This window comes from Solanum pennellii, chromosome 2 (assembly GCF_001406875.1).
Source record: "Solanum pennellii chromosome 2, SPENNV200".
In the NCBI taxonomy this organism is placed as follows: Eukaryota; Viridiplantae; Streptophyta; class Magnoliopsida; order Solanales; family Solanaceae; genus Solanum; species Solanum pennellii.
This window is the reverse complement of record NC_028638.1, coordinates 10,587,703-10,601,186: the sequence shown is the minus strand read 5'-3', so window position 1 is coordinate 10,601,186 and position 13,484 is coordinate 10,587,703. Positions and strand designations below refer to the sequence as shown.

General features: G+C 40.5%; 1 pseudogene; it reads left to right on the top strand.

The window, feature by feature from the left end:
* The window catches only part of LOC107009755, a 74,451-nt pseudogene extending 66,723 nt beyond the window's left edge, over positions 1-7,728 (top strand).
* Positions 7,729-13,484: the final 5,756 nt, after the last annotated feature.

Genomic DNA, 13,484 nt, shown 5'->3' with positions numbered 1-13,484 from the left:
AACTGCAACAACAACTTCAACATGGGTAACTATATTAGGAGAAACAATCTAAGTGGGCCCTATGTTCCACCTTAATATCGGGAAGTTTCTCCTAATTTGCTCCTAGGAATGGTGGAGGCAGTACAGAACGAGTTGAGGACATGTTGCAAAAGATGATGAGAAGGTTTGATTCTATTGATGAGCACGCCAAAGAATTGAGAGGTGATTTAGCTAATATCTGGCAAAAGGTGGATGCACATGCAATCTCAATCAAGCATCTTGAGCTGCAAATGGCCCAATTGTCTTCTACTGTGAACCCACGTATACCGGGTACTCTTCCTAGTAACAGTGTCCAAAATCAAAAAAATGATGGACATTGCATGGCAGTCACTACACGAGGGGGCAAACAAACCATTGATCCACCTATGCCGTCTAGCGTAAAAGATGAGATGAGAAGAGATGATGAGGTAGTGGAAGTTAGTGGTGAGTTGGTAGACAAATCGGGGAAAGAATCACAAATACCTCAAAAGGTGACTCCCGTTCCTAGACCACCACCACCATTCCCATAAAGCTTGGTGAAAAAGACTGAGGATGGTAAATAACGGCGTTTTATTACTATGTTGAAATAGCTTTCCATCAATGTCCCTTTGATAGAAGCTTTTGAACAAATGCCCCACTATGAAAAGTTTATGAAAGATATCGTCACTAATAAGAGATCGATTAGTTTTGAAGATGATGATCGGATGCAACATTGTAGTGCTATTGCTACAAGGTCTCTTGTGCAAAAGAAAGAAGATCCAGGCGCTTTCACTATTCCATGTACAATCGGGTTGTTACACTTTGCTAAAGAATTATGTAATCTCGGGGAAAGCATATATCACATGACTTTCTCTATTTACAAAAAGTTGGGTTTGGGTGACCCAAAGCCTACTGCGATGCGGTTACTGATGGTCGATCGAACGGTGAAGAGGCCTATTGGGATATTCCACGATGTGTTAGTGAAGGTGGAGTCATTTATACTTTTGGCCAATTTTGTGATTCTGGACTATGAGGTGGACTTTAAGGTGCCTATTATTCTTGAGAGACCGTTCTTTGTTACCAAACGTGCCTTAGTTGACATGCATAAAGGGAAGATGAAGTTTAGGTTAAACAATGAAGAAGCGACTTTCAATATTTGCAGGTCCATGAGGCAAAGTGGTGAGCTCCAAACGGTATCTGCGATATCCTATAGGATTGAGAGTTCGTCTGAGGTACAAGTTGAAGAGCGCCTTGGTGTTAAGGCACTAGTGACAATGATCATGATTTTTTAGCATAATGGTATTAAAGAGTATGGGTCATTGGTTGCGACACTTGATAGAGGTGACTTTCGGTTAAAAAAAAGAAATTGGAGTTAGATGTGAAGCATCATGAGTCTCCACCCGCGAAACCATCTATTGAGGAGGCCTAAAAATTAGAGCTTAAGGCTCTACCACCTCATTTGAGGTATGTATTCTTGGGAAAAGATGACACTTTGCCGGTAATCGTTGAAGCGGACTTGAATGTGGAGCAAGTTGATTGTCTAGTAGAAGTGCTAAAGAGGTTCAAACGAGACATTGGTTGGACTATTGCGGACATTATTAAGTATTGAGCATCAACGATGGTTAAATCCACCTATTCAAGAGGTAGTGAAGAAGGAGATTATTAAGTGGTTGGATGTCGCAGTCATATATTCGATTGATGATAGTAGTTGGGTTTGCCCTGTTCAATGTACGCCAAAAAAGGGGGGAATGACTATGGTCCCTAATGAGAAGAACTAGCTTGTTCCAATGAGGCTGATGACCGGATGGAGAGTTTGTATGGATTACCGTAAGTTGAATGCATGGACTGAAAATGACCATTTTCCAATGCCTTTCATGGATCAGATGTTAGATAATCTTGCAAGAAAATGGTGGTATTGTTTTCTTGATGGTTATTCGGGTTACAATAAAATCTCTATTGCATCGAAGGATCAATTAAAAATCACTTTTACTTTCCCATATGGAACTTTAGTGTTCAAGAGGATGCCTTTTGGGTTGTGTAATGCATCGGCTACTTTTCAGAGATGTATGATGTCGATATTCTCCGATATGGTGGAAGACACTATTGAGGTGTTTATGGATGATTTTTCAGTGGTTGGTGACTCCTTTGAGCATTGTTTGAGTCACTTTCCCGAGGTTCTCAAAAGGTGTGAAGATTGCAATCTTGTACTAAATTGGGAGAAATATCACTTCATTGTGAAAGAGGGTATTGAATTGGGTCATCGCATCTCAAAGAAGGGGATAGAGGTTGATCGATCTAAAGTTAAGGTAATAGAGAGACTTCTTCCATTATAGTGTGACTGAACAAGAGCTCCTTGCGGTTGTATTTGCTTTCAAAAAAATTTGCTCCTATTTACTTGGCATGAGAGTCGTAGTGCATACTGATCATTCTTCTTTGAGATATTTGATGGAAAAGAAGGATTCGAAACCAAGGTTGAATAGACGGGTATTACTGTTGCAAGAGTTTGATTTTGAAGTAAAAGATAGAAAAGGGACCGAATAACAAGTTGCCGATCACTTGTCCAAATTAGAGGATGAAGCTATGCGTGAGTTGGCGAAAAGGCCGAAATTGATGATACTTTCCCTGATGAGCATGTATTAGCCGCTTCTCATGACTTGATTCCATGATTCGCTGATTTTGCGAATCATTTCGCTAGTGATATAGTTCCATCGGACTTGTCCTTTCAACAAAGGAAAAATTTCATGCATGATGTAAAAAAATTCTTTTGGGATGAGCCGTATTTATATAGGAGTTTTGCTGACGATCTTATTCGCCGTTGTGTCCCGGAAGTTGAGATGCTAAGTGTTTTGGAGGCATGCCACTTCTCGCCTGTGGGTGGGCTTTATACTTGTATCCAAACTGCCCATAAAATTTTGCAAGGTGTCTACTATTGGCCTACCATCCACCAAGATGCTCATGAGTTCGCCTGGGCTTGTGACAGGTGCCAAAGAGATGGAGGTATTTCGAGAAGGAAAGATCTCCCTTTGAATCCCATTCTTGTAATTGAGTTGCTTGATGTATGGGGCATTGACTTTAAGGGACCTTTTGTCAGTTCTCATGGGATGAAGTATATTCATGTGGCGGTTGATTATGTGTCAAAATGGGTGGAAGACATATCATTTGCAAACAATGAAGGGAAGAGTTTCACCACATTCTTGAAAGAGAACATATTCTCCAGATTTGGCACCCATAGGGCCATTGTTAGTTATGGGGGATCCCACTTTTGCAACAAGTTGTTCAAAGGGTTATTGGAGAAATATAGGGTTCACCACAATGTATCCACTCCTTAACATCCACATACTAGTGGGCAAGTTGAGGTGTCAAACAGAGAAATCAAGCAAATTCTGACGAAACCGGTGAATGCTAGTAGAACGGATTTGTCAAGGAGGCTTGATGATGTTCTTTGGATCTACCGGACAGCATACAAGAGTCTTATAGGTATGTCTCCATACAAAATTTTATATGGGAAGGTTTGTCACTTGACGGTTGAGTTTGAGCACAAGGCCATTTGGGCGATGAAGAAAGTTAAGATAGATTGGAATGAAGCAGCGGTACAGAGATTAAATGGGTTAAATGATATTGATGAGTTTCACTTGAAGGAATTTGAAAGTTCATCCCTCTACAAAGAAAAGATGAATAAGTACATGACCAAAAGATTGAGAAGCGAGAATTTGCGGTTGGAGACTTGGTGCTTTTGTTCAACTCTAGGTTGCGCTTGTTTCGGGCAAACTCAAGTCCAAATGGACTGGTCCATTCTTGATCACTCAAGTGTTCCCTCATTGTGCGGTTGAGTTGGATAACAAGGAGGGTGAATGGTTCACGGTAAATGGGCAACGAATCAAAATCTACCTCGGGCATGCGGAAAATGCAAATGAAGTATTTGAGGCATACCATCTTGATGAAGGCTGAGTAAATCAAGAGTCCTGCGTCGTGCCACGACGTTAAATCAAGCGTTTATTGGGAGGCAACCTAATCTTTATCCTCTAGCCAACAATGGTTTTTCTTGTCTTTGTAGGAATAGTTGCATTCTTTCGGTTTTTACTTAATGTCATGTGTAGATTTTCTTTTATTTTGTTTTAGATTGTTGGCTAGATAGTAGTTTAGGGTCCGTGTCTAAAAGGTGTCCAGAAAACACAAAAAGAATGGCTTATTGGGCGCTCAACGTGCAGGGACCAAACCAAAGGAAATCTGCAGAAATTGGTCTAGTGCATTGATTTACGAACCAACCAAAGGGCCGTCGTCCCATCGACGGACAATCGATGGTGCCCGTGGATCTCAGTTATGATTTTCAATGTTGTCTAAGTTAGGGGACAATCGACTGAGTATTCGACGGACCGTCGAAAGACTTACGGTCCGTCGACAGGGAATCGTTAGTTCTCCAGAACCCATGAACCAAACACGACCCGACAGTCATATATTGAATTACCCTTTAAGTTACCCCCAGACCTTTTCAAATTCTCCTCAACCGTTTCCCTCACCTTAATCCCTTATTCCACCATTCACTCCAACATTAATTCCATCTAAATTCCCTCCTGATTTCTCATCCTCTCCACAATCCAAAAACTCCCAAAACCCTAGTCTCCTTAATTCCCCATCCATCTCTTGCATCTTCTGGTCGGTGTTTGAAGGCGGGCATATCGGATGTTGTTGTTGAAAATTTCACCCTCACATTCACTCCACTACAGCGTAGTGGTATGTCATTCTAATCTTCTCAATGGATTCTCGTTTATTTGTATGAGAAAACGAATAGATTGTATGTGGGTCTTGGCATAGGGACAACTTTACATGATTAACTTGTTAAAATTGGGTTTCATGTCCCTTAGAATGAGTAGAAAATGAATGGGTTGGGGTTCTAAATGTCTAAATGAACTCTGAATGATGTTTGATTCGTTGTTTTATGTCTTAGGGCTTCATAGTCTCTTAGAATCTAGGATCAAAATGGGAATAATCGAAGCCCTAGGATTGAAGAAGTTATTGGCTATTTGCTATTTAAAGTTGTTTGTCTTAATATGCTTGAAATTTTCCATTGCTGGGGTGCAAAGAATGTCTACAAAACCTGTCTCTGACCAATAGCAAAAGATCCCGTCTATGGACCGTCGGTCAATTGACGGACCATCGATAGCTGCACCAGAAATTTGCTTAACTTTAGGACGACAAAAGTGGACTACGGTCCGTCGGTTGATTGATGTTCCATCCTGCACGTCCATCGTTCCTAACTGAAACCCTGTTCCCTTAAGCTTTCTGAATTTTTCTAAGTGTCCAATGACGGAAGTGGACTACGGTCCGTCGATTAATCGACGAGCCATGTTGCACGTTCGTTGTTTCTAACTGCAAGTACAGTGGATCTGTAACTTCTCAATTTCGCTATGTATCCACAGACAGAACCTATCGATGGACCGACGTTTCATCGACCAACCGTCGATAGTGATTGTCGCCCACTTCTATAGTACTGCACTTCGACTGTGTCTTTTGTTCCAAATTTTTATTTTGCTTCTTTTGTGTGTGTAAGATGATTACAATAAAACTAATAACTCTCCTTTGCAGGTACCAATGGCCCCAAATAGGATATTTTATATTCTAGGGGACTTTCCAAGTACATTGCACCATCTCATCGTTTGATTGGATCATCCTATGATGAGCGAGATCCCGAGTATGTGCCCCAGACACATATACCCCGCCACCTGCTACTCAATCCATTAGGGGCACGCCCAAGAAGGGGGCGCTCGACGTAGTCACTGCCTCCCAGTTTGATGAGTAACGAACACTGACCGACACACCATCTAGGTCTGCCTCGGGTTTTTAAGGAGTGTCTGGCTTCGAGGAGGCTTCCAGTTTTGAGTCGTATCACTCTACAGGTTCGAATAAGGCCACTGGCTCTGGTTTCGATTCACAGGGACCCACTCTTTCGGATGCACCTGCACACAATGCCTCATCTGATGAGGCCCAGAGTTTGAAGTCTGCTCTGGCACTCTAACATGAGGATCCTGCACCGGTTCCTGACAACCTAAACAGTGTTGCGTAGAGGGGAAGCACCATATATTGGGACACCAAGTTGCTCAATGATAAAGGGGTCATGACTCGGACTCTGACAGTTGAGCGACGGGTTCTTACAGGGAGTCTATAAAGTGTCGCTGCGATACATGACCTATTCACCCGCCACAAAATCGAGTGGATGGCTAGGAGTGTGGGATGCTACAATAAGGAGTTGGTGTGAGAGTTCTACGTCTCATACGTAGCGACTCTCAGGGGTTCTTTGGTTAGGCGGTCTAATCCCGCCAAATAGGCACCACTTACATATGTTCAAGTCCGTGGCTGCCGGGTGGATATCTCTTTGCCTACCATTTGCCGTTTCTTATATGGTACAGATACCGATGCCAACAGGGTCCCCCTCACCCCCGAGTTTGATTATAGGTGGGATGTGATTAAGCAGGGACATTTCAAGCGATATAAGAATCTAAGAGAGACCACCAAGAGGTGGATTGCCCAGCACATATTCGTAGACCGTGAGGGCGCAAACTGGGTGCTGGACCCCAGAGGCCTTATCAAGAAGGCCAACCTCACATTTGTTGGCAAGTTTATTTGGCTTTTGGTCCGCAATCGCTTATCCCCCACAGCTGCTGACAACATATTTACATGGGATAGAGCGGTCTTGGTTGTTGTATGGTCAGCGGGTTCGGTATTAGTTTTCCGAGGCTGTTGCTGTCTGTCATCCATAGGAGGGATATTAAGACCTCGACCATTTACCCCATCCCCTATATGATATTTGAGTTGTGTAGGGCTGCTGAAGTGCCCATTTGGCACATAGATGTTCTCTGTAATTATATCGGGATAGTGTACATAGGTATCATCAGGGATGAGACCAATCAGGCAGCACCAAATAGAGGTCCCCAAGTGGATGCACAGACGTTGGGTTAGAACCTCGCAGATACGGTATAGCAAGCTCAAGGGGGTGATCATGTTATTTCAGAGCCTACCGACACTACCTCGGTCGAGTATTCCTCAGGCACTAGTGGAGCACCGAGTTCCTCCCGATCTACACCATCAGTAGCACTAGTCCCGATTGCTAGAGTCCAGAAGCTAGAGGCCCAAATGTACACATTATTGCACCATATCCAGACTTGGATGCAGATGTCCATTGCCGAGGCTGAGGAGCGAATTGAGAAGAATGTTGCTCAGCAGACTGAGAGAAGGGTTTAGGCGGTCCATCAGCACCTCGATGCTTTTGAGTTGATATTCCTTGCACGCCAAGACCCCACTATTGATTTGACGACTCTCCACGCTGATGTGGAATGTCCGAGGGCTGATGTTGATGCCATCTTAGACATGCGGGTACCCGAGCCTTAGGTTGTATCTGCGGAGCTTGCTGAGGATATAGTGCTTATTGCACTATTCCAGACCACCACTGCACCACCGCATCCACCACGTGAGCGTGCCAATAGGCACCGTTCCAGTCACACCAGTAAGGGTCAGAGTGCTCGGTCTAGGAAGAAGGAGCGAATAGAGATGGAAGTTATGAGGAGATCCTCCTTACTTAATGAGGAGGCCCGAAAGATTAGGGCTCATGAGTTATCTGCTGGGGCGTCTAGCTCCAGATTAGAGGCTATTAAGAGGAGCACCACTGAGGGTGTATACATTGCTCCGGACACTACTGATGGAGAACATTCCAGGATACCGGACCCGCCAGCTTGTTGATCTTCGGCGCTATGTGCCTCAGGTTTGCTTCACCTACCACCTTTCATTTATATTTTTATGCAGTGGGGACAATTGCATGTATTTTTGTTTGGGGTGGGGTAAATGGAAAGTGAGTGCTAGGGTGAAGTTTTAGTAGTGCAACTCATGATCCTCTCTTGGTGGTTTTCTTGCATGTGTTCTTTCGCCCTAAGAGTTTGGTTTTTTTTCTGTTGAACCGGCATGTTTAGTATCTTGAAAAAGTATAAATGTGAAATCTGAAGCATGATGGATAAATGTGAATGATATCCCATTCTAAAGAGAATGCTTCCATGATTAGGTATAGTGAATGTTGAATGTGTGGCTCTAAGCCTGACATAGAGATGTACCATTGGATAACCCTCTATCTAACACTCGAACTAGGTGTTCGATAATCTGGTAGGGTAATAAGGTGTTAAGAGAGTGTGAGGAAGGTTGATTGTTCCACTGTTGGTACCTAGCTAGAACTTGCCCGGTTAGTCCTGCAAAAACAAATATGTGTTAGACAATTAGGAAAGGATCGTAGGCCCTTGTTAAAATTAGCCGATATTTAGCCTAAATAAAAGGAAACCAAATGAAATTGATCCCTTTTTTATCCAAATATTTTGAGCTTACAATGGACCTTTCTATGACTCAGATTCCCTAGGAATAACGTGTAGTCCATAATCCCTCCTTGGACATGTGCACCTCAACATAGGCCAAAATCATAAGTTGAGGGTGGCTAATATAGAAACCGATATCATCTTGGACCCGACCCAACCTTTGTTATTGTGAACCCGACTTATGGCAAAGCCATAAGTTAAAGGTGACTATTATGAGTAATGTTCCGAAAAGTGGGGTTAAAAGGATTAATGTAAAAAGAAACAAAAAAAATGAGAAGTGACTAAGTCAAAGTGGAATTCATGTTAAAAGAATAAAAAACATAAATAAATATAAAAATAAAAGAAGTGTTTATGTAAGAGTCATTTGCACAAAAAGGAAATAATAAGGCAAAAAGTACAAGAAAAGGAAGAGTAGGGCATAATAGACGATAAAAGCCGTAATGTCAACGAGGGCCACAAGTAACTAAAATGTACCCATATGTGTCAACCCTAACCCAGAGCCTACATTACTAGCCAAGAAAGCCCTATCATGATCCTAAGAGTTTAATATGGTGAACCTAAGCATTGAAAATAAGGTCAAGCCTATGGCGACCAGTAACAACTAGGTGTGAAGTTTTTTGGAGCCGAACTATTGAATAATGACCATTATACTCAAATGTCAAATCACTGTGCGAAAAGGAGGATATCCTTTGAAGTAAGAACACTAGTTGAAATATTGGAGAGTTAGTGCCTTTGTGAGAGATAAAAGAGTAGAGGTGTTGGTTTGTGGTGAGTCTTTCTCATGGTCTGATCCACATGAATGAGTATAGTGAGCCTAAGAGTAGAATCATGTAATAAAACAATGAAAATAGTTAGGATGGATAGCCATATGATTGCGAAATCTTAAAAGAGGATACTTTTGTACAAAGGTGTTGTGGTGAGAAATAGTGCGTCGCTTGAGGACAAACAACAAATTTAAGTTGAGGGTGTTGATGTACCGTGGTTTCAAGGTACTTTGAATACTTTTTCCTTAAGATTAGTGTGTGTCTAGGGCCTTTTTGTAGTAATTTTAACGGGTTTTTTGCAGGATAGTTGTCCAAAAAGGACATGCAGAAAATTGTGCAGAAATGACCCACGAAGCCATCAACAGCCCGTCATCTCATCGATGGACCGTACGTGGTGACCGTCGACTGAAGGTTCGAGCATCGGGAAGCAACTTGGGGAATTCTTAAAAAGTGTGGGGCTAAGGAAGGATCAACGGTTTGTCGACTGATCGACGGACCATGCGAGCAAGTCATCGATGTGGTCAGTGACTTCCCTAGTACCCGGTGTTGGAGAAAAGCTATGTATGGAACGACGATATGTACCGATGGCCCATAAGTGCATTGACGGACCGTGCTATTTGTCCGTTGATTTGATCAGAGAAGATGCGATTTGGAGGCTTGAAGAAGGTGATAAGTATGGACCGACGGCGGCACTCGACGGTCTGGCGTTCCATCAATGAACAGTTTGTGGAGTCGTCGATTGAAGACGCATTATGGGACAAACATTCCTTATTTTGAACTCCTTTTAGTTTAGAACTTTTTTTATTATAAATAGGGTGAAATAAATCGTTTTTGGGGTTAGACATTTTATTGTTTTTCATACTTTTGCTACTAGAGACTTGACTTTGAAATTTGGGAATTAATTCAAATTTTCGGAATCGATTCTCAAGTGAATTTTTATTTCAAGTATACTTTCTGGATTTTCTTCAATCTTGTTCAAATTAGTTCATGATGATTTATTCAACAAATATAAATTCTGTTCTTCTAAGCATGGGTAACTAAATCCACACAAAGGGTTATGGGAACCATGGGTGATTAACAAGGTAAAACTATCTAAATAACAATTCTAGAATATATTCTTGCATGTATTGATAATTCTTTCATTTAGAAGTCTTTTTAAGGAGTGCACGCGTTAGAACATGCCCTATTTCTACTTGCCGGACCAAGGGGGTAATTAATAGGAAAAGAATGATCTACATAGATTTAGTGGACACTATCCAAATAGGCTGGTTTCGATTGATGCAAAGTAGTAACTAAGCCATATATCGAATGTGATGCTTAATATGAGGTAAAGGTAAGGTTTAGTAATTTAGAAACACGTAGGCGGACAAAGGTACGGGGTGAAATTCTCTAAATGCCGGACCAAGGATTTAGAGATACATAACTTATTACTTTGCATTCAAGACACTAGGAAAGAATTGTTATATCTAGAATAACCACGTTCTGAACCTATGGGGAACACTTACACCCTAGTTTTTCTCACTACTTGATAAACACCAAAGTTTTAATCTTGTTACCTGCTTTACTTAGAAATAATTGAACATTTTTTTTCACAAAGACCCCCCTTTTAATTAACTATTTTCGGAAAGGACTTGACTAAATAGACGTAATTGTAGATTAAAGTTAAGTCTAAACCATTTTCCTCATGGGATCGACCCCAACCTAATAATTGAGTTCTCTATTTGATACGACCGCTTATACTTCTTTAAGAAAGTATAATTTGAGCGTATCAAATTTACAAATACAACTCTTTAGATTAAGCCACAATTACTGAATAAAATCACTTTAAAAATACATTTAGACTATCAAATAGCAATACCCCATAACTAAATCAACCCATAATCACACCCCAAGAACTGAGGTTTTCGTTATACATAGTAAAAAAGCAAAAAACCAAAACCAAATTTCATTTTCATCAACTAGGTATGATTTATATTGTCTTTACAAAGGTCTAACATGAATAATCTTCAACACGCACTTCCAATTTCTCAGAAATAGAAATCTTCAAATCTTCAAAGCTAAGGAAAAATATTGTCTGTATACTCAATTCTAACTCTCTATTGAAAACTGAAAAACTTTATAATAAAAGTCTCAGCTCTCTCTCTGTCTCCATCCTTTCATAAATTTAAATCTACACATGTATTTATGATTTGTCAAGAGCGTGTTGTGAAGGTACATTCGGCATAGTAAGTTGGATCGCCGATCCACTCGGCAATACGCCTTTTGGTCCATTCCATCGCCTTTTTTCTTTTGGACTTCATCGTCTTCAGGTTTTGTAACTTTGGGAGATAGAGTACTTTATCAAGGAACTATTTGGTTACTTTTTGACTACCCCTTTTATTGCTGAGTTGATCTTATCCTTCACGGTTTGGCACACTGGAACATTAGGCGAGACCAAAGGCCGTTCGGTGACTCTCCCAATGAGTTATACAATCCTCAAGCCTTTTTTTCTTCTTTATTTCAGCTGCCTTGTTTGTTTTTTCTCATTAGTGTCCATGCTTAGTTCCTCAATTTAAATAACTAAAAATCAAGGATTTATATCGTTTATGGCATAAAATATGCCTCCGAGACACTAAATCCCTGAATGAGTCCAAAACGTGGGCTCATCAACACCCCCACCTTAGACTCTTGCTTGTCCTGAAGTAAATTCAAGTTCCGCAGTTCAAAAAAGATTTCTCAAGAAGTTCTACACAAGACTCAATCATGAATGCACACAAAAAGACCGAGCTTACTTGTGCAAGGATCAATTGTGGACTCAACAATTCATTTTTTTGACTAACCATTATCAAAGAATCTCAAGATCAGAATAGTTGCTTCAAGAATAAGTTCAAGCTCAACAAAGGTGTACTAATGACCTTACACAAAAGTTGATTACATATTCACACACAATGATTCAAAATTTTTAACTCTAGAATCAAATGCAACGTTCATACTCACAAAGATGAAGAAAATATATGATTTCATCCATAGGTTTGTCCGTATTTTCCAATAAACAATTGATTAGCTCACTCTAGATCAAAAAGGTCTTTTTAAGGATTTTAATGGGATGAGTGCAAATGTATGTTTATTTAGGCTCAATGGTTGTAAACCTCATGATATATGGTGTGAGAAACCCTTTCTTTTCTTTCTTCATCATTTTCATCCGTGCAAAGAAGCCATCCCATTATTCAGTTCCCATGGACTGTTGGTAACCACATTTTCTTTTTACTTTTATAACTTTATTCCATAACTTTTTTGTTTTTTTCCTTTTTCTTTCTTTTCCTTATTTTTTATTTTTATGTGGAGGGGTTCCATTTTTCTCAAAACGGCAGGTCAAAAGGGTATTTTCTTGCACTTCTTGCTTTACCTTCTCTTTTCACCATCCCCCCAACCAAGGATTTTGGCGTAATTTAGCTATTCATGGGGATTATGGGTTATGGATGTAGAAAGGTCACAATTTCACCAAATTTCGTCCTAGAAAAGGTTATGGCTCAATATGTGTTCAAGCAAGGATCACACACTCTCAAGGTAGGCCACATAAGAGGTATATGTCAAATTATTTTACACTTTTCAAAGTTGCCTAAGATCATTACAAGAGATTGCATCACTTAGTCAACCAAATTAGAGACGAAAATTCAAGGTGTCATCATCCATGGTTCACAGTAAGCTCATCACAGAAAGCATTAACACCAATGAAAAACACAACACTCCACGCTTTTGCTAGTGTGCAATGTTCATCATTAGAAACTCAATTTCATAATTGTATAATCATAATGAGATGCAAGAAGTTCACATATTGCCTATGCAACTTCATTTTGCCTCACCGTAGATTTCACATTCATGTTTGTGCAATTTAGAGATCTATTCAAGTCATCGGTATTGATTAAGACTGATACTCATATTTGCAAAAGAACAACCACATGAAACATAAATAAGAGGTGAGACTAATTTTTTCGAAGGGTCAAAAATATTTACAATCAAAAAGAAGGAGCCATAAGCTCAATCATCCACAATATGCTGTGTATAGAACACAATTAAACCTCAAACTCAATTATATAAACAAAGCCAATCCTGTCAGACAAAGGTGAGCCTCAGCCCACAACAAATAAAGTCATTTGTCCTTAAATGCAAACAAAAATATTCAAAAGTTAAATTAAAGTGACACACTGAGGGAGGTAAAGAAGGAATCCTATGTACAGAGTTGCTCCATCTGGGCATTAGTGCCTACCTCAGAAGAAACAACAGTACTAGACCACTAGGAGATTCCAAGGGTGTTTCCACCAAAAAGGCCCGCACAGTTGCATATCAAGGAATATAAGGTCCTGGCTCCCTATAGAAATGGGCTTGTTACCCTTGC